Genomic DNA, 27,811 nt, shown 5'->3' on the forward strand with positions numbered 1-27,811 from the left:
CTGCAGGAGCGGTTAAAAGATAATAAACATCCAAGAAGTTCCTGACAGAGCAGTTCCTCAGTGGAACAGGCTTCCTTGGGAGGTGGTGAGTTCTCCTTCTTGGGAAGTTTTTAAGCAGCATTCATCAGAAATGCTGATTTTATGAACTTAGGCAGATTGTGAGTGGGTGGGCAGAAAGGACTGTGTCGATGCTTAGACCTTTCTTGCCTGCCTGCCAGGTCGCTATGTTGGGGTCAGGAGACCAATTTCTTCCATGCAAACTGGTCAGGGAGTCTGTTTTTTTTTGGGAGGCAACATCTGGGCATGGAATTGGGTTCACTGTGGGTGGACTGGTAGTTATGAGTTCCCTGCATTCTGCAGAGGAGGTTGGATTAGATGACCTTGGAGGACCCTTCCAACTCTTTGATTCTGATTTCAAGAAAACCAGTGTAGCTTTCATTTATCCATTAAACTTTGTCTGCACCAAGTGGGAAATATTTTACCAGCAAAAGCCCCATTTAGGTGCTATATTTGCAGCTCTGTATTGAGAAACCTCAGTGTAGTGTTGTACTGTGGATCCCACCCTCCAAAGCAGCCATTTTCTCCAGAGGGAACTGATCTCTGTCACCTGGAGATGAGCTCTAATTTCAGGGGGTCTCCAGGTCCCACATGGAGAGTGGCATCCCTAGTATGGAGGCTGGGGAGGGATGGGGGAGGGGAGGAACATCAGCATGGTAACAAGCTCGTTCAACCTGTATGGAGGCTTTTGAGCCAACATTAGTGATCACTTCTAACCAATCAGGTACAGCCCATTTGTTTATTTAATAACTAGATTGGTGTCATCGTTAAATGTGGTGGTCTATAATCTGGAGAACCGGGTTTGATTCCCCACTCCTCCCCATGCAGTCAGATGGGTGACCTTGGGCCAGTCATGGTTCTCTCAGAGCTCTCCCAGCCTCACCTACCTTACGGGGTATCTGTTGTGGGGAGAGGAAGGGAAGACAATGGCTAGTCCCTTTGAGACTCCTCCAGGCAGTGAAAATGATGTTAGCCATCCAGTCGTGTCTGAAACTTGTCAATCCAATATAAAAAGGCAGTAAAAAGCAGCTCTTCTTCTTGAGAGCCAGCTTGGTGTTGTGATTAAGAGCGGCAACTTCTAATCTGGAGAACTGAATTTGATTCCCTCACTCCTCCTCCACATGCAGCCAGATGGGTGACCTTAAGCCAGTCGCAGTCCTCTCAGAGCTCTCTCAGCCTTACCTACCTCACAGGGGTCTATTGTGGGGAGAGGAAGGGGGAGGTGATTGTAAACCACTTTGAGGCTTCTCCTTCTCCACCAAGCTCAGCTAGGTATGTAAAAGGTCTCTGGAGAAACAGTTCATGGCACACTTCCGATTTCAGATGAGACAGCTGTATGATGAATCCTCCCTCATAAAAGGGCACCTTTCATATGCAACTTTTCTCCCCGTGATTTAGTTACCTGTGTTAATAGACATGGACAGGGCAGTCCAAAACCAGGACCAGATTCGGCATGTGGCAGAACATCTAACTTCAGCTGTCATGGTGTCACCCTCAAGGACGCCAGGCAACATTTGCTGTGCAGCAGATCTCAGGGTTACTTATGAGGAAACATGACCTCTGGGTATAAAAGCAGTTTAAATTTGTAGCCTAGGCATTTTAGAAGAAAGAAAAAAAAAAGAAAGACAAATTTAAAACACTATGGCCAGAAAAGGAGCTCACAAAAAGATTTACCTGCATCCTTGACCTCCGGGTTATATACTGGTGTAGCCACTGCGATCAAGACGGGCTGCTTATTGCAATCTATATCAAAATGACATCATAAACCTTTTCTGATTCAAATGAGATTGGGGCGGACTTAAATCAAAGCTCCTGACTTCAAGCCTCTCTCCCCTGCCAAAAGGAGCGATCGATTCCCATAAAGCTGGCCATCGGCTCTCCACCCCTGATCTTCTGGGGGCACCCAAAGAGGAGCAGAGTCATGCCACCGGTCTGAGCTACTGCTGACAGTGCTTTGCAATAATGCCAGTCCCCCAAAGGGAGATTCTATTTCAAAATAATAGCCGGACAAAATTACTAGTGATCCTCTCCTTGGGGTTTTGGAGATGGGGGGGGGGGGAATGAGAAACGCTTGCCCTTTGTGTTCCAGCTGCCCAAGGATGCTTCAGGGAATTGCCTAAGCTTTCCTTCATCCACTTTTTATTTGTTTGTTTTGAGTAGAAGTATCAAATGAGATGCCAGGGAAGAATGCCAAATTGGCAGTGCTTTCCCTTCCAGTGCAAGACGCCAGACAGATATGCTCAGTTGGCGCCAAGATGGCAGAATCTCCCAAACAACAGTCTAGGAGGCCAACCTTCAGGTGGGACCTGGAGGTCCCCTGGAATCAAAAGTGACCTCCAGACTACAGAGATCATTTTGGAGGGTGAGCCCTATGATATTATACCCTACTGAGTTCCTGCCTCCTGAGCTAACCATCCTTAACCTGCACTTCCAAAATGTCCAGGAATTCCTCAGCCTGGAGCTGGCAACCCTGGGCCACACCCACCAACATGGCTCCTTCCAAAGTAGGCAGGCTAGGTCAGTGTCAGGTTTAGGGAGGAGCAGATAAAGAGGGCCGCCTCCCTTCCCCTTCCTATTTTCTGCTACCCAGTTGTGCCACCCAGCTATGCGTCCTTCTGCCAGTTGCTCACTGATCCTTCCCCACTAGCCTTGCCAACCTCCCAGTGAGGCCTGATCCTGAACCACAAACCAATACACTGGGTCATGAACTGAACCAGTTCATAGTTCATGAGCCATTTAAAGTTTAAAACCCTGCTTTCTGCACCCCACGGCTTTTCACAGGGAGCAGAAAGCAGGGTTTTAAATAGTTCCAAGTCATTTGAAATATACAGGTGGTTTTCAAGAAGAGAAGAAAACAGGGGTAAGCCCCTTACTTACTGTTCATTGCAAACCACCACAAACTACATTGAAATTTGTCGCAGTTCACGGGGTTCTTTTGTTCATGAACATTACAAGCCATCCAAAATTCATGACAAACTTTAGTTCAATCGCAACTTTGTGCCAACCCCTACTTTATACATCCCCCTCCTTCTCTCAAGTGGCTTGTGTTGTTCTCCTCCACTTTATCCTCACAGAAACTACTCTGTGAGGTAGTGTAACCTACTCAGTTTAAACAAGATCAAAAATAATTTTTTATTTCAAAAAGGAGAGAGTTCACATCTGTGTGATCCCAGCTTCTGACACTTGCATTTATGGCAATAACTATAACCCAACTTCAACAGATATTATCTTTGGAACAATCTAACAACAACCATATTTTGAACAATATTCAACACATTTAACAACAACCATCTCTGGAACAATATTCAAGAGCTCTAACAGCAAACAATAGTTAACAATTCAGGCCTGTTGTATTTGGGCAGATCAGGCCTCAGTCTTCCTGACTTCTGTCCAGGCAGTCCCTTGAAGAAGCACCAACTTGCAGCTGTGCTGTGCTGGAAGATCTTCTCTGAAGTCTCTGGTACCTTTTCATTCAGATGGAAGGCAACAGGGTGCAAACAGCAGCAGAATTCTTTACCTAAAATGTTAATAGATAGTTTTCAGACAAAGGAGTGCTTCTGAGAGGAGAGGGCTTCTCCTCACACCTTCAGGCCTCCAATCTTTCTGGGGAAATTGTGCCTTTTCTTCCTTATAAGGAATACCCCAACTCTCTATCTTTCTCTAGTGGACTCAGGGTTAGGCTGACAGAGAGTAACTGGCCCAAGGTCACTGAGCTAGATTCCATGTCAGACCAGGGATTCCAAACTGGATCTCTAAATCTTATTCTTATACTAGAGAGCCAGCTTGGTGTAGTGCAGAGATGCAGACTTCTAATCTGGCAAGCCGGGTTTGAATCCGCACTCCCCCACATGCAGTCAGCTGGGTGGCCTTGGGCTCCCCATGGCACTAATAAAGCTGTGACCGAGTAGTAATATCAGGGTTCTCTCAGCCTCACCCCACATGATGTCTGTTGTGGGGAAAGGAAAGGGAAAGCGAATGTAAGCCACTTTGAGACTCCTTCGGGGAGAGAAAAGCGGCATATAAGCACCAACTCTTCTTCTTCAGTAATATCAGGGCTCTCTTGGCTTCACCTCCCTCACACGGTGCCTGTTGTGGGGAGAGGAAAGGGAAGACAATTGTAAGCCATTCTGAGGGTCCTTCGGGTAGAGAAAAGTAGCATATAAGAACCAACTCTTCTTATTTGCAATTTTGGCCTTGAGGAAAACATTTGAAAACAAACAAAATCTGGGAAGGTGACTGTAAGCCGCTTTGAGCCTCCTTCGGGTAGCAAAAAGTGGCATATAAGAACCAACTCTTCTTCTTTTTCTTCTTCTTCTTCAACCACTATCCCACACTGGATTTCACAAATGAAAGAGGTAAGTTAGGCTGAGAGAGCGTGACTGGCCCAGGGTCATCCAGCACACTTCTGTGGCAGAGTGGAATTTCAACCTGGGTCTCTCAGCTCATAGCCCAATTAACCCAGCCTTTTTCAACTTTTTACCATTGAGAAACCCCTGAAACCTTCTTGAGGCTTCAAGAGCCCCCAGAAATGGTGTGATGGTGCAGAACACTGTCGAGAAGCATAGCTGTGTACACGGCCACCTGTGGTACCTCCTCTTCCCATCCCCTCCAGGCCCATCATTGGCCATTTTGGGATGGGGGGGGTCAACATGACCATATATGGTCATAAAGGTAAAGGTAAAGGTATCCCCTGTGCAAGCACCGAGTCATGTCTGACCCTTGGGGTGACGCCCTCCAGCGTTTTCATGGCAGACTCAATACGGGGTGGTTTGCCAGTGCCTTCCCCAGTCATTACCGTTTACCCCCAAGCAAGCTGGGTACTCATTTTACCGACCTCAGAAGGATGGAAGGCTGAGTCAACCTTGAGCCGGCTGCTGGGATTGAACTCCCAGCCTCATGGGCAAAGCTTTCATACGGCTGCCTTACCACTCTGCGCCACAAGAGGCTCTTCATATATGGTCATAGCACTCAATAAATGTTTAATATATTCTAAAAATGTATTTAAAAATGATTAACCCCACCCATTTGGGAAACTCTGGTTGAGAAAGCTGGCTCCAATCACTACAGCACAATGGCTCTCTGAAGAGCTCTTCAGCAGCTTCAGTTCGACAGAACTTCTAACATTTACAGCTTGTGCAAGCAGAAGGAGAGCACAGTCAGTGAGAACCACTCTGTTTTCCAAAGGTTTTTTTTAACTGTGATGTTATTGTTGTTTTAATGGTGCTATCTTGCATTTCCACTAGAAAAGAAGGGTAGAAATTGACTGAAGAAATAAAATAAACCTGACAAAGTATTGCCCATGCCAGTAAATATTCAAGTTAAGGTCAAAAACCCCCTCCTAAACATTATTCCAGATCTTATTCCAAAAAGGAGCTTAAACAAAATGTTCCTATTTCAGATGTGACACGGTTACAACTCCCTAGCTAACAAGCTTCTGGCAAGCTTATGGCCAAGTTTCAAGTCTCCCGGCCAAAATAAAATGTGATCCTTGAGCCTAACAAATAAAATACAGTAAAACAAAGCTTGGTAAAAAATCATTTAGGATTGGCTGTAACACACACACACACACTTACTGGCAGTTTGTTATGTTTCTGTCTGTCAAATCCTGATAGTAAGGAAGTCCAGCCCACCATGCTAGTGAAAGCTTCATGCCTCTTACTCAGAGATTTCATTGATGATGTCATAATGTCTCAGGTGACCTCTGTGGTGACTTCATAATGCAGATCTTGGCCACACTGATGCGCTGGTATGAAGGGCAGAAAACTGCTGGTACAGTCTGATCAGCAGTGAATGTGAACATCTCCAACTCCTCCTGAACTTCTCAGGCTGTTCAACGCAATAAGAAGTTTCCTTGTGGGTGGGTGTCAAGTAGCCAAATGTGCTAGTAATCTGTGAACATTCTGGAGCATCATACTATGGGCTATGGCTTACTGGTAAAGTATCCCTTTTCCATATAGATGGGACCAAATGTAGCTCCTTTCACCTCCTGTCTAAAATTAGGATCAGGAATTAGGTGATATGGAAGAACTCATATTGACACTGAGAGCTGCTGCCAACAACAGAATCAACAACAGTGACCTTGATTGACCTATGGTCTGACTCAGAAGGCAGCTTCATGTCAATACATGGATAAATCTCCATGTCAACCCCAGTAAGCCTATCTCACCTTGATTTACCTGATGGCTGATATCTACAAAGTGTACACAGGCAAAGAAGCAAATTACAGCTGCCAAGTAGTTGCCCTCTGAGGTGTCACAACTGGCTCTTTTTCAGGAGGAGCGACCTCTCTATCCATCCCTGGACGCCCCACTTGGCCAGTTTATTTATGACCTCCTGGAAGTTGATCTCGCCATCTGAGCTGATGGGAAATGACTGAGACTGGAACAAGTCTTTAAGTTCGAGCTGCATTTCTGGGCCTGCAGGTTGGTCATTTTATGATGGTTGTAATATTTAATTTTTATAATATCTTATATGTTTTATTTGAAGTTGCTGCGTTTGCCATGATTTTAGGGCAGCTTTAATGGCCACTGGGAACCAGAAAGTAGGACATAAATTTGGGAAATGTTTAAACATCCAGCTCAGAATGCTTTCATTCTGACAAATGACAATTTTGCACACATTATTGATTTAGATACTACATCAAACTTCCACAGATGGAAGGGGGAACATTTACTGATCTCCCCCTACCCCTAAATTTCTAACTCTTTCTCCAAAGCTCACTTGGGAGGTCCTGAGGACCTCAGGGGCAATATTATTGGGAGTCATTTTGTGCTGTAGTTGAAGGTGAGGAAGATGCACTCCCTTGACAGAAATATGATAGAATATATGTTTGGATCTATTACAGTCTTGTTCTAAGCCTTGCTATGGGATCGAAACTGCCTTAATTGCCCTAGTGTAGGACCTGCATTAGGAGATGGATGGGAGATTGTGACCCTGTTAGTTCTCCTGGATGGCACAGTGGCTTTTGAGATCATTGACTGAGGTAGCCTTCTCGACCATCTTTCAGGGTTAGGACATGGAGGCACCATTTGGCAGTTGTTAAAGTTCTACCCTAAAGACCGGTTTCAGAATGTGGTGCTGGGGGACTCCTACAGGGCCCCTTGCCTCTGGTCTACAGGCCCTGCAAAGTTCAATTTTGGCTCCTTCACTTTTTAAACATGTACATGAAGTAGTAGGGAGAGATCATCTGGAGATCTGGGAACAGTTGCCTGCAATATGTGAATATCATTCAGCTCTGTCTTGTGCTTCCAGCAGATAGCAGGGAGCTATGGAAGCATTGAGCAGGGACCTGGGGGCAATTCTGGGAAGGACGAGGCCTAAAAAGCCAAAACTTCATCCTGAAAAAACAGAGGTGCTACTGAAAGGAAGAAGATCAACCCAGGAACGGGGATGTGCCCTATTCTGGATATGGTTGGTTTATATGGGAATAGTGCTAAGTGGATATGGTTGGTTTATATGGGAATAGTGCTAAGGGGGCAGTTTCATTGCTTGAGGGTACTGCTGGAACAAGGGCTGCTGTTCTGTAAACCAGTGGCAGTGGTGGGTTTGGGGAAACCTGTCTGTGGCCTTTCCTGGGTAAAAACAATCCTGCCATTGTGGTGCATGCCCTGCTAACACCTAGCCTCTTTCAAACTTTTAACCATGGAGGAGCCTCTGAAATACTTTTTGAGGCTTTGAGGCACCCCAGAAGTAAGATTAGCTGGCGATGCCTCCCTGCCATGTCACCCCCGCAAAGTGACATGTCACTAGAGTGACATCTTCATCCATAACAAAATCAGAGTCCAATAGGACCTTTAAGACCAACCAAGATTTATTCAAGGTGGGAGCTTTCGAGTGCCTGCACAGAGTGGTTGGTCTTGGTTGGTCTTAAAGGTGCTATTGGACTCTGATTTTGTTGTGCTACTTCAGACCAACACTGCGACCCACTTGAATCTATCATCATCCATGTTAACAGGCAGGCTTGGGGGCAGGGAGGGAGAGACAGAACACAGTTTAAGGTGGGAGAAGGCATGCAGGTCCCAGATGCAGAAACCACAAGAGAACTCACACGGCGGAGGGGGGGGGGAATGACAATGGATGAAGCCAGTTTCCTAACTTGTGGCTGAGTCCATTAAAGCAGGTGGAGAAATGCTGTAGACCCCATCTGGAGCTCCCACAGACTCCTTAGGGTCCGTGGACCCTTAGTTGGTAATCCCTGGATTAGACTACATAGGGCTGCCCTTGGAGACTGGAAGCTCTAATTGGTACTGCACACTGCAAGCAGAAAGCTGACTGGAGGGGGAACACATCATTTCAGCCGTGTTCAATCTAAACAAGCTCAACATTTCTTTAAAACCCCAATTCAAGGCAGCGGTGCTGAACGTTGAAGCCCTGAATCCACTCCCTGATCTCATAGAGTGAGACCCCAGACCTACCAGTTGGATTTTGCATGCCAAGGTTCTATCTCTGGGCCCTTCCTAGTACTGTCGCCAGCTCCAGGTCAGGAAATTCCTGGAGGGTTGTAGATGGAGCCAGGAGAGGGTGCATCCTGAGAAGCTGAGGGAGTGTCGAAGAGTTGTGACACCACAGAATCCCCCTTCTCTGTAATCTCTGGGAACTGATCTCTGTGATCTGGGCATCAGTTGCAATCCTGGCCGTGCCTGGACACCCAGCAACTCTACTTCCCAGTGGCCGATTTTGAAAACCTCAGTTGGCAGCTGTGCGGGCAGCCCGGCAAGCTTTCCATCCACTCCTGCCTGAGTGTGGCTTAATTTGTAAACGGTTTCCTCCGGGGAGGCCGACAGCATGCAAACTGTCAGGCAGGCTTCACGTGAAAGATCTGAACAGGAAGCAACTGTCCCTGGCTTCTGCGGTATTGCAGCACTCAGCGGAATTAGAGCACATTAAGAATTCATTAATAACATGGCTTGCCAAAGTCAAGGAGCTGAATGCTTTGAAGAAATATAATTAGCTCTAAAAAGCATAATAGCGTAGAAGTCATCAGAAAGCTCCCCTCTCAGTGTACAAACAAATGTCTTATTTGTTTTCTTAAAGAGCTATTCAAGAGGCGATTGGATCTACAAACGATACCATTAGTTGGGGGGGTCTGCGAGATGTCAACCCCGAACCTAAATGCAAGAACTGCCAGGGAAAAAAAAGAGAAACGTACTTATTGTTCTGTGGTTGATGAGCAGAAAGACTGGCTTGCATACCAAGATCTACATTAAAAGTTAGGAGGAGGGGGGAGAAGCCACAAAGTTGTGGAAATTTAATGAAGGTGTCAGCACATGTTTAGAAGAAGAAACAGAAGAAGCGTTGTTTTGTATGCCCCACTTTTCACTGCCCGAAGGAGTATCCAAGTGACTTATAATTGCCTCCCCTTCCTAGAATCATAGAATCATAGAGTTGGAAGGGGCCTCCTGGGTCATCTAGCTCAACCCCCGCACTATGCAGGACACTCACAACCCTCTTGCTCATGCACTGTAACCTGGCACTCCCTAGAACCTTCAAAGAATCAGCCTCTTCATCAGATGGCTATCTAGCCTCTGTTTAAAAATTTCCAAAGATGGAGAATCCACCACCTCCCGAGGAAGCCTCTCCCCACAACAGATATCCTGTGAGGTAGGTGGTGTCAGAACCTCAAGGTTTCTGCCATGTATTATTGCTGAGTGATGAGCCTAAGTGTAACCATTTTGAATACTGCCTGCTTCTTGTAACACTTGTAGAATTAGGCACTGTACTCCAAGGTCATTACTGCTGTATGTTATCTTGCTGCTGGCTAGTTTCCTGGCCTTGCACCTGCACTGGGGCATGTGAGAGAATCTGGGCCTGGGATAGGCGGGAAAAGGGAGATAAGAACTGGTGCTTGACCTATGCTGCTCAGATTTGGCTATGTGAGTACTGGGAGAACTGTTTTGGATAAACTTTCAACTTTTCAACAAGTGAAGTTTTTATTTCAAGTCTGACAGGTGGGGCTGAGAGGGCCCTGATGTTACTGCTCTGTGAGAATAGCACACCATCAGGACTGTGACTGTGGTCACCCAGCTGTCTGTGCTGGATGAAGAAGAAGAAGAAGAGTTGGTTCTTATATGCCACTTTCCCCTACCCGAAGGAGTCTCAAAGCGGCTTACAGTCGCCTTCCCTTTCCTCTCCCCACAACAGACACCCTGTGGGGTGGGTGAGGCTGAGAGAGCCCTGATATCACTGCTCGGTCAGAACAGCTTTATCAGTGCCATGGCAAGCCCAAGGTTACCCAGCTGGTTGCATGTGGGGGAGTGCAGAATCGAACCCGGCATGCCAGATTAGAAGTCTGCACTCCTAAACACTACATCAAACTGAGCAGAGAATCAAACCCATCTCAACAGATTAGAAGCCACCACTCTTAACCATTACACCATGCTGAACCAAGTTCTGGGAGAACCATGTTCAAATCCATAGTCTACCATGAACTTTGATGGATGCCCAGGTCTAGTTATTTTCTCCGCCTAACCTACCACAAATAGAAGAGGAGGAGGAGAAGACCTCATTTTTTACTGAAGTATAAAAGTCACCTGTGTTGTAGGTGGTTCTCTTCTTAGTGTACAAACAAAAAGGAATATTTAGGGGACAAAGGTTCTGAAAGGTTCTGGACTTGGGCTGAGATCTAATGTCTGGCTGATGAAAGTCATTAAACTTTGGCAGGCTGGCATAATGTTTGGGACAGGAAAAGGTTTTTTGGGTAAACAAAGTATTATACTTTAGGATAAGGTCTGCTGGTTACTACTTTAGCAATGCAATGGTTGGAAGGGGGAGGAATGTCAGAAGGAAGGAGGCAATTATTCTTGACGGAAAAGAAGTACGCAATACCCAGTCTCTGTATTACAAGGGTGACCTTGGGATATGTAACCAGTTTGTCCAAGCTTGACTATTGGTGTTCCCAGAATGTCCTGTGAAGCAGTGTTGGCTTTCCTTCACCTAGACCACAGTGGGTACCAGGAGTGACTTGATTATAGAAGCACTAGCTTCAAAGCCCATTCCTAAGAACGGGCCTTGAAATGGCCCCCTCCCCTGACCAGGCAGCTTAAGGTGGCTTTGGGCCGCAGCTCGCAGCCAGATCAAGTGGGTTGGGCAGGGGCTGGGCAGCTCGTTAGCAGAGCCGGAACAGAGGTCCTTAGCAGGCAGTCAGCAGGCCAAGCTTAGCAGACCGGGAGGCCCTCATTAGCAAGGCCTCAACCACGATCCTCTGCCCAGGGCCTCTCCCCTTACCTGCTGCTGGCTCCAGGCACTGAGGCGTCTGAGAGCAAAGAGGCTAGAGTCCAGGGACGGAGGGCAGGAGCTGCAGGGGCAGGGCCAATCAGGGCAAAGCTGGCTGCACCCTGATTGGCCCTATTCTAACTTGGACAGCCGGACACGTCCCACCCCCTAGGCTGTTTCATAAATATATAGAGGAACAACAATGGATAAGGATGAGGGTGCAATTCCAGTCCAACAATGAGGTCTGTTGCTATGGATAACATGATGCATGGTCCACTCAGCTGGAGATACTGGCCCTTTCAACTGGAGGTCCCAGGGACTGCACGTGGGATTAGTCCCAAGTCTAAACATTCTCACAAAGAATGCTGCTGGCAGATGACTGTGGAAGCCTTCAGTCCAGTTCTGCGCCTCTCACACACAACTACACATGAACATGCCTCGTAATGAACTACTAAACCCTTGGCCCGTCAAGGTCACAGCCATGTACTCATAGTGCCCATGGTTCTCCAGAGTCTCCGGCAGAGGTCATTCACCAGTTACTGCCTGGTCCATTTAACTGGAGATGCTGGGAATTAAACCTGAGACCTCCTGCATGCCAAGCAGAGGCTCTGTCACTGAGTCACAGCCCCTCCCTATGGCCAACAATTTGTCGCACTGACAACACAAAATTGCATCCATCTTCCTCCAGGCAGTTCAAGCTACTCTGCATATGATGCCCTCCTCCTGTATTTTATCTGTTTGTTTTACTTATTTTTATATTTGAATTCTGCCCTTCCCCAAGGGCTCAGGGCAGATTACAATTCAAGGTACAATCAATATTGAAAAGTTAAAGATTCAAGAATCTAAAATATAGAATTTAAATTTAAAATTTAGTTGCACAAAAGCTGTTGCCTCCCTGCTACACAGTGATCCAATTGGCAGCAAATGCAGTTACCTCAGCACAGGCTGAATATGGGTCCTCCAAGATGTTCTAGTTGAGGTGCATTCTGCACCAGCTATAATTTCCAGGTTAGGGACAAGGGTAGGCCTGCATATAGCAAGTAACATAAGTCCAATCTGGAGGTGACCGTTGCAAGAATCACTGTAGCCAAGCAATCCGAGGACAGATAGGGCTCTGATAGCCTTGCCTGATGCAGATGGAAAAACACAGTGCAAGCTACTCCTGTGATCTTGGCCTCCATTGAAAGGGAGGCATCCAGGATCACACCCAAATTTGTGGCTGAGGGTAAGATGTTAAGCTGCACCCCAGCTAGATATACTTCCTGATATGCCGCCTTCCTACTCAGCCACAGGACCGCCATCTTGGAGGGGTTGAGTTTCAGGTGATGCTGCTCTAACCATCCAACTACGGCTTCCAAACATCTGGCAAATGTAACCGGGTGAGTCCAGATGGACATCCATCAGGAGACAGAGCTGGGTGTCCTATGCATATTGATGACAAACCCACCCATAACTCCAGACCAGCTGGGTCAGAGGTCGCATAAAGATGTTGAACATTGTGGGGAAGAGAATCACTCCTGGTGGAACTCCACAAGGAAGTTGATACGGATGTGACAGCCTGAGAGCCAGTTTGGTGTAGTGGTTAGGAGTGCGGACTTCTAATCTGGCATGCCAGGTTCGATTCTGCACTCCCCCACATGCAACCAGCTGGGTGACCTTGGGCTCGCCACGGCACTGATAAAACTGTTCTGACCGGGCAGTGATATCAGCACTCTCTCAGCCTCACCCACCCCACAGGGTGTCTGTTGTGGGGAGAGGAATGGGAAGCCGACTGTAAGCCGCTTCGAGCCTCCTTTGGGTAGGGAAAAGTGGCATTCTTCTTCTTCTTCTTGACATCTGTAGCTGGCAAAATTTTGAAACAAATAATCAAACACTCGGTCCTTTAGCAGCTGGAACTGAGAGCTGTGATTTCTAAGACTCAGCATGTCAGACCAACCTTATCTCTTTTTTTGAGAAAGTGACTACCATGCTGGATCAGGGGAATGCCGTGGACATAGTGTATCTGGATTTCAGTAAAACTTTTGATAAGGTTCCACATGATGTTTTTGTTGGCAAGTTGGTAAAATGTAGTATGGATCCTAATTCTGTCAGGTGGATCAATAACTGGTTGACAAATCATACTTGTTACTTGTTAATGGTTCAGCATCTTCTTGGAAAAGAGTGACTCTTGGAAAAGAGTACTCCAAGGATCTGTCCTGGGGCCTGTGTTGTTCAACATATTTATAAATGATTTGGATGAGGGATTAGAGGGGATATTATTAAATCTGCAGATGATACTAAACTGGGAGGGGTAGCAAACTGAAAACAGCAACAGAATACAGGATGATCTTGATAGGCTCGAGAAGTGGGCTAAATTGAATAAAATGAAGTTGAATAGGGACAAATGTAAAGTTCTGCATTTTGGTAAAGGTAAAGGTATCCCCTGTGCAAGCACTGGGTCATGTCTGACCCTTGGGGTGATGCCCTCTAGCACAGTGGTCCCCAACCTGCGGGCCGTGGCCCAGTGCCGGGCCGCGAAGGCCATGGCACCGGGCCGCGGCTCCCTCTCCCCGCCCCCCCCAGAGTAAAAAACTTCCCAGGCCGCAAGCTTGCGGCCCGGGAAGCTTCTTACTGCGGGAGGGCGGGGAGAGGGAATCAGGGCCGGCCGCGCCCATGCGGGCGCACCCCGAGGCGCGGGTGCGCCCCAATGTGCGGGCGCGGCCCGCGGGTGCGGCCCGATGCGTGGGCGCGGCACGCGGGCGTGGCCCGATGCGGGCGGTGCATGGGCGTGGCCCGTGCGGGCCGCAGGCCGCGCCCCGATGCCCTGCCGGTCCCCAACCTCAGAAAGGTTGGGGACCACTGCTCTAGCGTTTTCATGGCAGACTCAATACGGGGTGGTTTGCCACTGCCTTCCCCAGTCATTACCGTTTACCTCCCAGCAAGCTGGGTACTCATTTTACCAACCTTGGAAGGATGGAAGGCTGAGTCAACCTTGAGCTGGCTGCTGGGATTGAAATCCCAGCCTCATGGGCAGACAGCTTCAGACTGCATGTCTGTTGCCTTACCACTCTTTGCCACAAGAGGCTCATTTTGGTAGGAAAAACCAAATACACCAATATAAGATGGGGGAGACTTGTCTTGGCAGTAGAATGTGCGAAAAAGATCTAGGACCATACATTAGTAGAACATACATTGAACATGAGTCAGCAGTGTGAATCAGTGGCTAAAAAGGCAAATGGGATTTTGGGCTGTATCAAACAGAGTACAATGTCCAGATCACAGGAGGTGATGGTACCGCTTTACTCTGCTCTGATTCGTACTTGTACTCACTTGGAGTACTGTGTTCAGTTTTGGGCACCCCAATTGAAGAGGGATGTTGACAAACTGGAACGTGTCTAGAGGAGGGCAACAAAGATGGTGTGGGGTTTGGAGACCAAGACATATGAAGAAAGGTTGGAGGAGCTAGGTCTGTTTAGCCTAGAGAGGAGACGACTGAGAGGAGATCTGATAACCATCCAAGTATTTAAAAGGGTGCCATATGGAAGATGGAACAGAATTGTTCTCTCTTGCCCCAGAGGGACAGACCCGAACAAATGGGATGAAATTAATTCAAAAGAAATTCCATCTAAACATCCGGAAGAAGTTCCTGACAGTTAGAGCGATTTCTCAGTGGAACAGGCTTCCTCGGGAGGTGGTGGGTTCTCCATCTTTGGAAATTTTTAGACAGAGGCTAGATAGCCATCTGATGGAGAGGCTGATTCTGTGAAGGCTTAAGGAGGTGGCAGGTTACAGTACATGAGCGATTGGGATGTGAATGTCCTGCATAGTGCAGGGGGTTGGACTAGATGACCCATGAGATCCCTTCCAACTCTGTTATTCTATGATTCTATGAATGCATTATTATTATTTAATAGATTGACAATAGAAACAAAACAGAAGTAGGGTTGGACTCTGGGCCAACCTGAGTCAACATTAAGCATTCTGAAACCCCACAAAGCAAGCATTTCTCAGAGACTTTATGACCTGCTATACCAGGTTTCTCTAAACCCCACCCTGTTTCATTGGTATGATACACCTTGTTGAAATCGCTTCCTCTGGAGCACTTACTTAAAAGGCATTGGTGGGCCAGAACTGACTTGCCCTCAAGGTGGTTTCAGAGAGTAGCAGTGTTAAGCCTGCAGCAGAATGGGTAGACTTGAGGCCAGTAGTACCTTCGAGACAGCCAAGCTTTCCAAGAGTCAAAGCTCCTGTCATCCAAGGATACGGGACTCAGATGTGCTCTCAGGTTGGAAAGGAATATTCATCACCATCCCCAATGTCACCAAAGGGGTATCTGTATTCCATCCGCAGTTTCAGTTTAGAATAGTGTTTCTGAACTTTTTTATCATCGAGAAACTCCTGAAACATTCTTCCGGCTTCAAGAAACCCCATAAGTGGTGCAATCGTGCAGAAAATTGTTGGGAATAATAACTGTGGACATGCCCACCCTGGGTCCCTCCCCTTCCCACCTCCTCCAGGCCCATCAGTGGCCATTTGGGGGGGGGGGGTTATGGAACAACAAGATCATATATGGTTATATCACCTGATGCATGTTTAATATTTTTTTAATTAAAATTAATTAACTCCCACCCATTCAGGAAACCCTGCCGGGGCCATCAAGGATCCACAGGGTTTCACCAAATCCTGGTTGAGAAAGCATGGTTTAGAATAAAATCATAGAATTTTAAAGGACCTCCAGGTCAACCCCCTACTAAATGCAAGAAATTTTCAATTAGAACCTCAGGTCATTTCTGGATCACATAATGTGTCATGTTCACATTTACGCTATGCTTCAGTTCTTTCTGGTGATTCCAGACATCTAGAATCCAAATGCATTGGTTATTGAATGTTTGGAGTGGGCATGAAATGTTAATGGTTTAGGAGATGGATGGATCGTCTATCTAGAGCCCAATAAGTTTGTACCAGGTCGGGGTTGATAGATCTTCTCCAGTTTGATAGGGCTCTTATAGCATGAAAGACCGAACAATAGTCATCGGAAATTGCTTGATTCCCTATTGAATTTTTAGGCAAGGGACAGATGTCTTTTGCATGCTCTCTTCTATTATGCTTGTTTTTCTTGTTTAAAAAACAACTGCACTGTCAGGGGTTGCCTTCAGTTGTGTCTAACCTTGGGATGTTTCTAGGGTTTGATGTATTTCATATTGCAGTGGACCAAATATCAGCATTCCTGGAGAAAACGTCAGCCCTTGACTCATTTCAGTCAGGTTTCTGGCCTGGCCATAGGGTGCAAACAGTGCTAGTCACCCTCACAGACAACCTCCGTCGCCAGCGAGACTGAGGTGGGTCCGCACTGCTTATACTATTAGATCTGTCAGCAGCGTTTGACACTGCAGATCATGAGCACCTAGTTCACCACCTTGCCGATGCTGGGATACAGGGTACAGCTCTCAAATGGCTGATCTCCTTCCTCCGGGGTAACAGACAAAAGGTTGAAATAGGAGAGAGATTATCTAACCGCTCCTGTGGAGCGGAAAGAATAAAGGAGTAAGGGCCCCGAGGGCAGGCCCTGTCCGGGATGAAGAAGGGTGCCGATTGGCCCCTTCCCCCGGACTCACAATCGGAGGGTCCAATTGGCAGGCACGAAGCGATTGGTCCCTTGTCACTGGACTGACGAATCGGGAGGCTCTTTGTGCCTCCTGATCCACCCCTCTCCAACGTCGCCTGCATTCCCCCGACTGCCGCCATTTCCTCCCTCGCCGGGGGCGGAGAAAGCATCCCCAGGGTCCAGGCAGGCCGATCGCAGGCTTCAAGAGGCCGCGATCGGCCTGCCCAGGCCCCGGGGAAGCTTTTTCCATTGGGGGGGGGGCAGGAAAAAGAGTAGCCCATCTTTGCCAGATCTTGGGTTGGCCCTGGTCAGTATTTGGATAGGAGACCACCAAGGAAGCCCGGGGTTGTTGTGCAGGTAATGGACAACCACTTTTGAACATCACTTGCCTTGAAAATGTGATGCATTAATATAACAGGGGGGATAGCTGACTTGATAGTACTACATGTGAAAGGACTTAGGAGTACAAGTGGACAATCAAAGCCAACAGTGCAATAGGGTATCATAATCACCATCCCACTCTCCTTGGGAGTGTTAACTTAGAGATGCAATGGGTTCGAGAGCCCATCACCCCACCCTAACCCCCAAATTCCTTTCATTCTTCCCTTTTCATCCTACTGTTTATGACCGGTAGAGACTCTCTCCCCCACTGCAAGGAGTTCTGTCAGTCAGTCAGTCAGTCAGTCAGTCAGTCAGTCAGTCAGTCAGTCAGTCAGTCAGTCAGTATGTTTATTCAGTCAATTGACCCATATATGTCTTATCTGTCAACATCCTTGGTTTACATAGTAGGGGTTGGAAATTTACTGCCAGCAATGGCAGGGAAAGCAGATGCCTCCTATATTCATGCCTGTTAGATCAAAGGCTTCCTCCATGGGAACTGCTTTTCCTGCTTAAACTTTCCTCCCAATATATAGAACCGACGAGGTCATCTGTACTTGTCTCTGTCAATGTTCCTGTTCTTGCCATGCTTTGTCCTGCTTTACCTTATGGATCCTTTCAATAAATATTGATTTCTTTGTACCACGTATGTATGGAGCAGTTCTCTAAGAAGGGGTCTCTTCTGGTCAGTCAGACCAGCCTATGGTTCATGACATAGGGCAGCTAATAAGTCTAATGTGATATTAGGCTGCATTGTGAGGAGCATAGAAGCTAGAGAAAAGGAAGTTTAAAGCCACTCTATTCCACATCGGTTAGACCTCATTTGAAATATGGTATCCAGTTCTGGGTGCTGCAATTAAAAAAAAAAGACATTGACAAGCTGGAACGGGATCAGAGAAAGGCGAATAGGATGGTAAAAGGGTTAGAATCCATGCCTGACCAGGGGAGGTTGAGAGAGTTGGGAAGTGTAGCTTGGAAAAGAGGAGGGCAAGGGGTTATAAGGTGGCTGTGTTTAATTACATAACAAGTAGACTTGTTGAGGAGGGGGCCAACTTGTTTACTGCAGTTTTAGGGACAAGAATGAGGATTCAAATGAGAAGAAAGGAGACTCCTCTTAAAGATTAGAAAGTACTTTCGGATGGTGAGGACTGTTTGTAGACGGAATATACCATTTGAAGGGTGGTGGAGTCTCCTTCATTGCAAGTTTTTAGGAGGAGATCGGATGAGCACCTGTCAGAAGTGTGTGATTTTTAAGTCCCCGATGTCAAAACCCTGTGGGACTTGCCATGGTTAATGTGATTCTCTTTGATTTGATTTTAATGTGATTCTCTTTGATTTGATTCCTCGCCTCTATGAAGGGTACCATGTCACAATGTTTGTTGTATTGTTCAAACCCCTTTTTGTTTAGAGTAAGGCAGTAGCCATTCAGTTCCCCAACTCACGTTCCCCAGCCAGTTACCTCGCCTGCTTGCTGGGGCCTCTTGCCTCTCACCCCTTTTGTAATGCATGTTCCCTCGGGCCAGCCTGGCACCTAGACTGTTCCTATCACCCTCCCCTTTGCTATCTATTCCACCAGCCCCTACTGTTACCATGACAACCATTTGCTACTGAAGGCAAAGTTGCCTTGTGGGGCAGGGGAGCTGAAAATCCAGAAAGCAAAGCAGCAGGGGTAGTCAACCTGTGCCAGCATTTGCTGGCAGGGGCTCATGGGAATTGTAGTCCATGGACATCTGGAGGACCACAGGTTGACTACCCCTGCAATAGAGGACCTGAGCTGGGGTCCCATCTCCAGTTCAAGCAAAGGGTGTGTCTGTTGCTACTTCAATGTTCCTTAATAAAGAAGTCTGATTTTACAATTATGGGTCTGTGTCTCTACCAGGAGAGGTGAGTTGGAGGTGTGTTGAGTAACCCCTCACCCTCCCTCTCGGAATTCGTGGCATTATTCCCTCCTTAGTCAAGTCTTATTTTATGGTCCGGAGATGCTTCCTCACCCCCACTGTGGGAACTCTCCCTTATCTATCAGCATCCTTGGTCTGTCTAGAGTCAGCTGGGAATTTACTGTCAGGATCATCCAGCAAGGCAGACCAGATGGCCCCAGTTATTTGCGCCTTTTTAGATCAATAGTTCTTTCCTATGTGAACCCCTCTTCCCACCTAAACTACCCTCCTATACGTACCCCTACGGGAACTCCCTGTGGTTGTCTCTGTCAATATTTCCTGCACCTGGCAAAGCTCTGTCTTGATTCGCATCATGGACTCTTTTCAATAAAGCACTACATGTGTTTGGATCAGCTTTGTGAGAGGGGGTCTCTGTGGGTCGAGCAGACTAGCTCATGGTTCGTGACAGTCTGGTTAGTGTCTGTGAGAGGGGGGGCAATCCTCACACCAGAGGAGGTGGGGGGCTGGACTGGCTGGTCCTTTGTGTTCTCTTCCAGCTCTGTGTGATTCTGTGTGAAAAGCCAACCAGGTTGCCATGCATCAGCTGTGATTTGAGATTACTAAGCACCACCTCAAATGAAATCCTCTGAATTTGTATTTCTGGGGGGGAAAGACAAGGAAGGAATCAAACCACGTTCCTCAAAAATGAATGAAATCCCCCCCCCCTCCAACTTAAACAAACTATGCCTCATTCTACACATGTCAAACAAGGCACTTTCAATGCACCTATGGAAGTAGATTTTCCTGTTTTGCACAGAAAAATCCAGATGCACATTGAAAGTGCATCGAAAGTGTGCAGAATGAGACAATATTCTCATTGACCTTGGTCTGTTTAGCCTAGAGAGGAGACGACTGAGAGGGGATCTGATAACGATCTTCAAGTATTTAAAAGGGTACCATATGGAGGATGGAGCAGAATTGTTCTCTCTTGCCCCAGAGGGACAGACCAGAACAAATGGGATGAAATTAATTCAAAGGAAATTCCATCTAAACATCCGGAAGAAGTTCCTGACAGTTAGAGCGATTTCTCAGTGGAACAGGCTTCCTCGGGAGGTGGTGGGTTGTGAGGGTGTGTCTTACCAATCTCCATCTTCGGAAATTTTTAAACAGAGGCTAGATAGCCATCTGATGGAGAGGCTGATTCTGTGAAGGCCAAGGGGTGGCAGGTTACAGTAGATGAGCAATAGGGATGCGAGTGTCCTGCATAGTTTGGCGGGGTTGAACCAGATGACCCATGAGGTCCCTTCCAAATCTATTTTTCTATGATTCTATGATTCTATGAATAAAGACAGGTTCATCCATTCACTAGCAACTCACCTGACTGAAATGCATTCAACAATATCTGCACAAAATCCATTTTTGGAATACACTTTGGATAAAACGGTGTGTTAGACATCCTGCAATACTTGTTGAGAATTTTTTTTAGAATGTATTTATTGTGATGATAAGCTGACAGCTCCCAATTATACAGACGCTATTTTCCCCGTGCTGGGTTGCTGAACTTTAACTAATAATCTCCATCAGACTTTTCCTACTTATCGGGATAAACATTTCTGATCACTGTAATTATAATGGGCTAACCTTTGTAAAATGTATGGAAACCTGATGACCCGAGCCTTAAAAAAATGAATAAAGGGACACGTCAAACGAAGGAGTCTTAGCAGCACGCATTTAGTAATCCCTGCACATGCTTCATGAGCCTTCCCAGTTATTTCACTAGATCTCCCGCCGTTCTCCGCTGCCAGTTTGTAACGCTGCTTGCCAAAAATGATGGGCCAAGCAGCACATTTAAAAATATACCACTGATGCCTTGTTGTGACAACCAAAATTGTGGTAACATTTCAATCATCGCCCACTCATTTAAGCAGTCAAGCCATGACACCGATAACTCAGCTACAAGCAAGTCAGCTGGTTTAATATTTAGATAAGGCCAGATCCAATGATGCAAATCTGAGCACTCCCTAGTACATTGTGGGAAGCAAGAGCAAGAAGGAGGGTGTGTCTTAGCAATCCACCGACCCTTATATGCCTGTCACCACATGAGGCGCCTCCCACTTCACATGCAGAATCCAGTCTGCCAGTTTGTTATGGAAGTGGTGAGGGGGCCAGAGTCTGAATCCTGGCTTATCTGGAATTTACTCACCTGTTGGAACCCCACCTATGCCATGGTTGTGTGTCTAGTGGAGCAGAACAGCACAGTGTAGTATGTCATCACCTCAACAATCATTTTGCATAGGGAAAGGTTGGAAGAGTTTGATCTGTTTAGCCTAGAGAGGAGACAACTGGGATCTGATAACCATCTTCAAGTATTTAAAAGGCTGCCATACAAAGGATGGAGCAGAGTTGTTCTCTCTTGCCCTGGAGGGATGGACCAGAACCAATGGGATGAAATTAATTCAAAAGAAATTCCGTCTAAACATCTGGAAGAAGTTCCTGACAGAGCGGTTTCTCAGTGGAACAGGCTTCCTCGTGAGGTGGTGGATTATACATCTTTGGAAATTTTTAAACAGAGGCTGGATAGTCATCTGATGGAGAGGCTGATGTTGTGAAGTTGCAGCTTACAGTGGATGGGCAACAGGGTTGTGAGTGTCCTGCATAATGCAGGCGGTTGAACTAGATGACCAGGAGGTCCCTTCCAAATCTATTTTTCTGTGATTCTATGATTCTATGGAAGAGGAGCATCTGTTCTTGAACTGATTTTGTATGGAGCCAAATAAAACAGTTTAAAAAACAACCAGTTTAAACTGCTGTATTATACTACAGTCGTTGTTCTGCATTGAATATAGTCTGTTGAAAAACTACACTGCAATGCTTTCTGCATGGAACAATTCATAGTCCTGCCTCCTGTAGTTTTGCCAGTGACATGTTTTGTTCTCTAATGCAGTCACCAATCTGCACAACCAAGGAGCTTCTCTGCATGACTAATATTGCGCCTGAGATAGGCAGGAGAGAAATGAATCGGTGAAAAGCTTCTTTCAGAAACAACACTGAAAAGATGCTTAAAGCACCGAAGAGGCAGTTCACCATGCAGAGCAAAATCAGTTTTGTGGAGTAAATTCACTCTCCTGTGCAGAGATCAGAAAAAAAACAATGTATTTAGTGAGTTTTCACCAGCTATTCCATCATGCAGAAGGGGCCCTGGGCCACAGTCTTTTCAGCCCTGGCCCCGACTTGGTGGAAGGAACTCCCAGAAGAATACAGGGCCCTGGTGGAACCACATGGTTTGAAAGACAGAGCCTATGGGTGAGGCCACTATGATCAGTACATCCAGATCCATTCATCTAGCTGGACACCCCCTCCCCTTCTCCTTCCCCCTAACCTCTATCCATTAGGAGCTGATTAATTGGATCTGGAAAGATAGTAGTCAATGTTCAATTTTTAACATTAGTGCATAACATCTGTTTTAAATGATTTTATAATTGAATCCTAGCTCTTTACATCTAAAGTCTGCTGACATACACGGTGAGCCACCAACTGTGCTTATGTTCTTGGCTGTAAGAAATGCATCTTAATGTCCTGTACTATGCTCTCTGCAACCTGCACACATTAAAAAAATCATTAGATTAGATTAGGTTGGGGAAATAATAAAATAATAATAAATCTTTATTTTTCTAACCAGCCCTTCGTGTACAGCTGAAGGCAGATAACGTTATTAAAACTACACTAGCTGTGCATATACATAGAGGTTTCAGGAGAGCAAGTCTTAACAAACTTAAAGTTATGTTGGGTAGAATCCTATCGTCAGAAAAACCTAGGGAGATGAAAGTCCAAGAAGGCTGACAGATTTAATCCAAAGGGTGCTTGTAAATGGTTCGTCATCTTCTTTGGTCCTTCCTTGCATACTCAGAGGGAATTGCTAATTACCACTATGGGATGATAGGTGAATTTCCTCCAGGCCAGGCTGGATTCAGGAGATTTTTGGTGGAGGGGATCACTTGGGCATAAAATTGGGGTCACCATGGGTGGGCAGATAGTTGTGAGTTCCTGCATTGTGCAGAGGGTTGGACTAGATGACCCTGGAGATGTCTTCCAACTCTATGATTCTATGATTGTACGATTCTAAGGTTGGGAGTTTCTTTTGGGAGCCCATTCCATCAGGCCTGGGCCAGGACCAAAGAGGCCCAATGGTGGAGACCAGGCATGCTTCCTGAGGGCCAAGGACCACCAGCCGATAGAAACCCACAGAGTGGAGAGCACTACGAGGCATCTAAGGAGACAAGCAGTCCCTTAGATATGTGGGGCCCAGGCCACAAATGGCCTTGAAGGTAAGTACCAGAACCTTGAACTTGATCTAGTACATAATTGACAACCAGTGCAGCTGCCTTAGCACAGGCTGGATATGGGTCCTCCAAGATGATCTCATGAGGACATTAGCAGTCACATTTTGTACCAACTGTAATTTCCAGGTCAAAGACAAGCAAAGGCCAAACTAGAGCGAGATACAGAAGTCTAGTCTGGAAGTGACAGTTGCATGGATCACCATGCCCAAGTGCTCCAAGGACAGGTAAAGCACTAGTAACCTGGCCTTGCACAGATAGAAAAGCAGGAGCTGGGCTACCCTAATGATCTGCACCTACATAGATAAGGAGGTGTCAAAGATAACCCCCCAAATTCCTGGTGGTGGGCACAACCAATATCTGTACCCTGTTCAGGGATGGGAGGCATAGTTTTGGTCCTGTTCTCTTCTGTCCAGCCACAGGAATTCTACCTTGGCAGGGTTGAGTTTCTGGCGACTCTGCCTGAGCCATCCAGATACTGCTTCCAAACATCTGGCAAAAGTTTCCGGGAAGGGGAAGTCTGGCTGGCTATCCATCAGGAGTTAGAGCTGGGTATCATTTGCATATTGGTGAACCGAGCCCAAAACTCTGGACCACCTGTGCCAGAGGGTGTATAAAAATGCTGAAAGGTGTGGGGGAGAGTATTGCTCCCTGTGGCACTCTACAAGGAAGCACAAAGAGGCAGGAGAACTCCTTCCCCACAAGCCACCCTCTGGGTCCAGTTTTGGAGAAAGGAGTTCAGCCACTGTAAGACTGTTCCCCAAATCTCTGCCCTGGCTAGCAACTCACGGTTGACCACATCAAACACAGCCAACAGATCTAACAACATGAGGATAGTTGAACCACCCCAATCCAGCTGGTACCAAAGATCATCCATCAAGATGTAAGTTATAATGTTCTGTGTAAACCGCCCAGAGCTGCAAAGAAATGGGCGGTATAGAAATCCAAATAAATAAATAAATAAATAAATAAGATGACCAGCGCCATCTCTGCCACATGGCCAGGACGGAAACCTGACTGGTATGGGGCAAGGGCCGAAGTTTCCTTCAAGAACGCCAAGAGCTGGTCTGCAGTGGCTTTCTCAGTTACCTTGCCCAGAAAGGCAAGATGCAAGACCAGGCAGTAGCTAGTGAGCTCCCACAGATCTAGCAATGGTTTTTTCAGACCAATCAGTGCCTCGTTCAGCACCCAGGGAACTCCCCAAATATCAGAGAGAGATTGATTTCCAGTTATCCTGGGACTCCTGACTGGGAGTAGGAGCCTGGATTCCATTCCCCTCTCCTGTTCTGCCTCCTCAGCAGCTGGGGAACTCACCAAATGAAGGGGAGGACCTAGCCAGACCAGCGAGCCCCACTGTCACCTCCAGTGATCCCACAACCACCTTGCCCATTGTCTGGGACCCCACCACCGGAGAAGAGGCATGGAAATGCTGCCTCTCCATCTCACAGCAGGAGGCGGCCACAGAGATATGACTGGCTCATACCACTGTGGCGCTGCAGCACCGACCTTCCCAACCCGGCCGAGGGAGAGCGGACTGGTGGGTCTGCCCAACTCAGCATGAGCCACGGCTGCTGGGCGCAGAGCATGCCGGGATGTTGCCAAAGGAATGGGGCAGGGTTAATAAAGATGTGGTTGGGGAACGGCCCAGGGAGAATACTGGAGGAGACAGGGGTATAAAAATCAGACAGGGAAGATGCACAGGGTGGCAGCAGGAGCAGAGTGAGAGGTAGAGACGGACAAAGAGGAGAGACAAAGAAGGGCCAGAAGAGGGCCAGAAGAGTCCAAACTACCCTAAATAATTGTATAGGGTGAGAGCTTGTGGATGCGATTTCAAAGGCTCATGGGAATTGTAGTCCATGGACATCTGGAGGGCTGCAGTTTGACTACCCTTTCTAAACTCTGCCTTCTCCTGGCAATCACAAGGATGGGCATTGGTGAACACAACTGGGGAATGCGAGAAGACACAAAAAGCCAACTGTGCTGTATTGAACAGCTAGTGAGATTGGACTATCAGACTGTCAAAAAGATCTGACTGATCATTATTGGCAAACAGTACATGAGCTGAACTGGCGGGGGTTCAATCATCCTACTTCAGAGGAGGCTAGTTATAGAAGAGCCAGGGAACCAAAACAAACAAGCTTGTCAGTGATCAACTGTAGCATCTATTTATGTATTTTGCCAGTCAGTCCAGAAAACCACATGTTCATTCTGGAGCAGAAGTGATGTGACACTTTATGCTCCTGTGGTTTCCAAGAAATTCGTTCAAACAACTCCCACAGGCCTGTGGTAATTAGAATGGGCATTCAGATAAAATACATTAACTTTGGGATCCTTATGAACACAGCCCAATCTCTGGGTACCAGCTATGTTGAATAGTGTTTTCTGGTCTGTATCTGCACCACAAGATACATCCTTCTCTTCATCACTTGTAAATATCCCCTGAAAGTTTTGCTCAGGCATTCCGAACAGCAGGCGATGGGCGATACGTGCTGTTCATCTGAAGCCGGCATCGTTTCCCTTTTCTGTGTTATCTCTGGAGAGGCAACAGAATAATCCTGGTGGGATAGTATTCTTCCTAATAAAGTGTTATCTCAGAAAGTATCGAGAAATCACGCCGGCAGAGCATTAATACTTCAACAAAACTGTCACTTCGGTTGTATCAGCGACAACTGTATTGAGCAAAACCAGAATAATCAGGAATGAGTGTTGAGGGGGAGAAGGAGGAAATGAGTTTCTATTGCATGATGGCAATTTCCTAACGATATTGTCCATCCAATTCAATAAGAGGTGATATTGAGGAAAAAGGAAGATGACAGATGATACTGGATGAAGGGAGCTGCTTTGTACCAACACAAAGCCAATCAGCCCACGGCTTTCGAAAAGGTCCTTCAAAGAGAAGAAGCAGAATGTGTCATTAGTTAGACAGGATCGGGGAACTGGTGGCCCTTCAGCCACTGCTCACTCCTTGAGCAGCTTGACATAGCTCTCATAGTGCTTCTAAATTTCTGTTTACATCGTTTTATGTCAATGTGATTGAGGTGCTATGTCATACCCCTTCCAGACAGCCAATCTGCTTGCAGAAGGGATGTTTCAAAAAACAGTTTGCTTCTCGGCCTAGTCCCCAGTGATGTTAAAGTTCTGAGGAGGACAACATCCAGAGCTAGGGGACTGGACAATGTCCTTTAAGGAGAGACTGACAGAACTGGGTATGTTTCATCTGGAGAAGATGGAGGGGAATCTCGACTCAGCTCTTCTAACACCCATGTGGAAGAAGGCAAGATGAGTTCTAGGGGTCTTAAGTACAGCAGGGTACAGTTGAGCTTCAGGAGAGACTTTTTGATGAAAAGATAATGAATTATCCCTCACTGGAATTCATCAACCAAAGCCCATCTTTTTGGGACAGTCTAGCTCTTAATTTAATTCGCTGAACAGGGTGTTAGATTATACAGTCCCCTTCCAACTTCAAAACCATAGTGGCCTAAAATCCAGTTGGGCCCCCCTTTCCCTTTCCCTCTTTCCCTTTCCCATCTCCCCCCCCCCCTGAGTGCCATACAGTGCTCCTTCCACCTCTATGGGGACCCAACAATGAATGACAAGTCTAAAGATGGAGATAGATGGGTAGGGGTGTTAATGGAGGCTAGTGACTATTGTTAGGTTTTTCATTATGGTTTTATAGACATTGGTGATAATGATATTTTAAGGTCAGCTGTTTTATGTTGTCAACTGCTCCATGCCCATCCCTGGGGAGGGTTGGTATACAAACTTAATAAATAATAATAAATACACATCACCTCTCATGCCCCCTGCAGGACACTCATCATATCTTGAGCTTTCCAGCCCCCTGAAGACACCCAACTGTGAGGAACTGGGACCTGAAAGAAAAAGGAGAGAGGATTGCTGAATGCCTAACAAATCTATTGATTCCCACCCTATTTGCTGTCCCATTAGGCATAACATTTGAGATGGAATCAAGGCGCTGTATTAAATAATGAGAGGGTAACATGAATATAGATTGTACATTATGAATATGTGTAAATACTTGAAGCAAAGTATCGCGTTCATTACTTAGTCTCGGCAGTAAATAGTTATTTCAGAATACCGTTTATGACTTATTCATGCGTCTAGCAGTATTTTAGAGGCTGCATGCTTTCTGGGCTTTTTTTCTTCCTTCCTGAACTTTTTACGTTCGAGTCAATACCTTCACAGGCTGTGCTGTATTGTAAATAAGTTCCTTGATTTATGCAGAATTGCTTCTTCCTTCTAGAGTTTCTTTAGTCTGGCGTTTGACGGGAGATAATAGCTTCTTAATGGCTGGCGACTACTGTAAGAGCTAGAATTTGGTGCCGCATGCCTTTTCTCTCAGCTAG

The 27,811-nt window shown here is 46.5% G+C and overlaps 1 long non-coding RNA gene across 1 annotated transcript; it reads left to right on the forward strand.

The window, feature by feature from the left end:
* Positions 1-5,803: 5,803 nt before the first annotated feature.
* Positions 5,804-27,433, forward strand: LOC143842762 (uncharacterized). Its single transcript, XR_013233343.1, has 3 exons — positions 5,804-5,914; positions 6,331-6,479; positions 27,254-27,433. It is a non-coding gene; the product is annotated as an uncharacterized LOC143842762 (long non-coding RNA).
* Positions 27,434-27,811: the final 378 nt, after the last annotated feature.

The sequence above is a fragment of the Paroedura picta genome, chromosome 8 (assembly GCF_049243985.1).
Source record: "Paroedura picta isolate Pp20150507F chromosome 8, Ppicta_v3.0, whole genome shotgun sequence".
Classification (NCBI taxonomy): Eukaryota; Metazoa; Chordata; class Lepidosauria; order Squamata; family Gekkonidae; genus Paroedura; species Paroedura picta.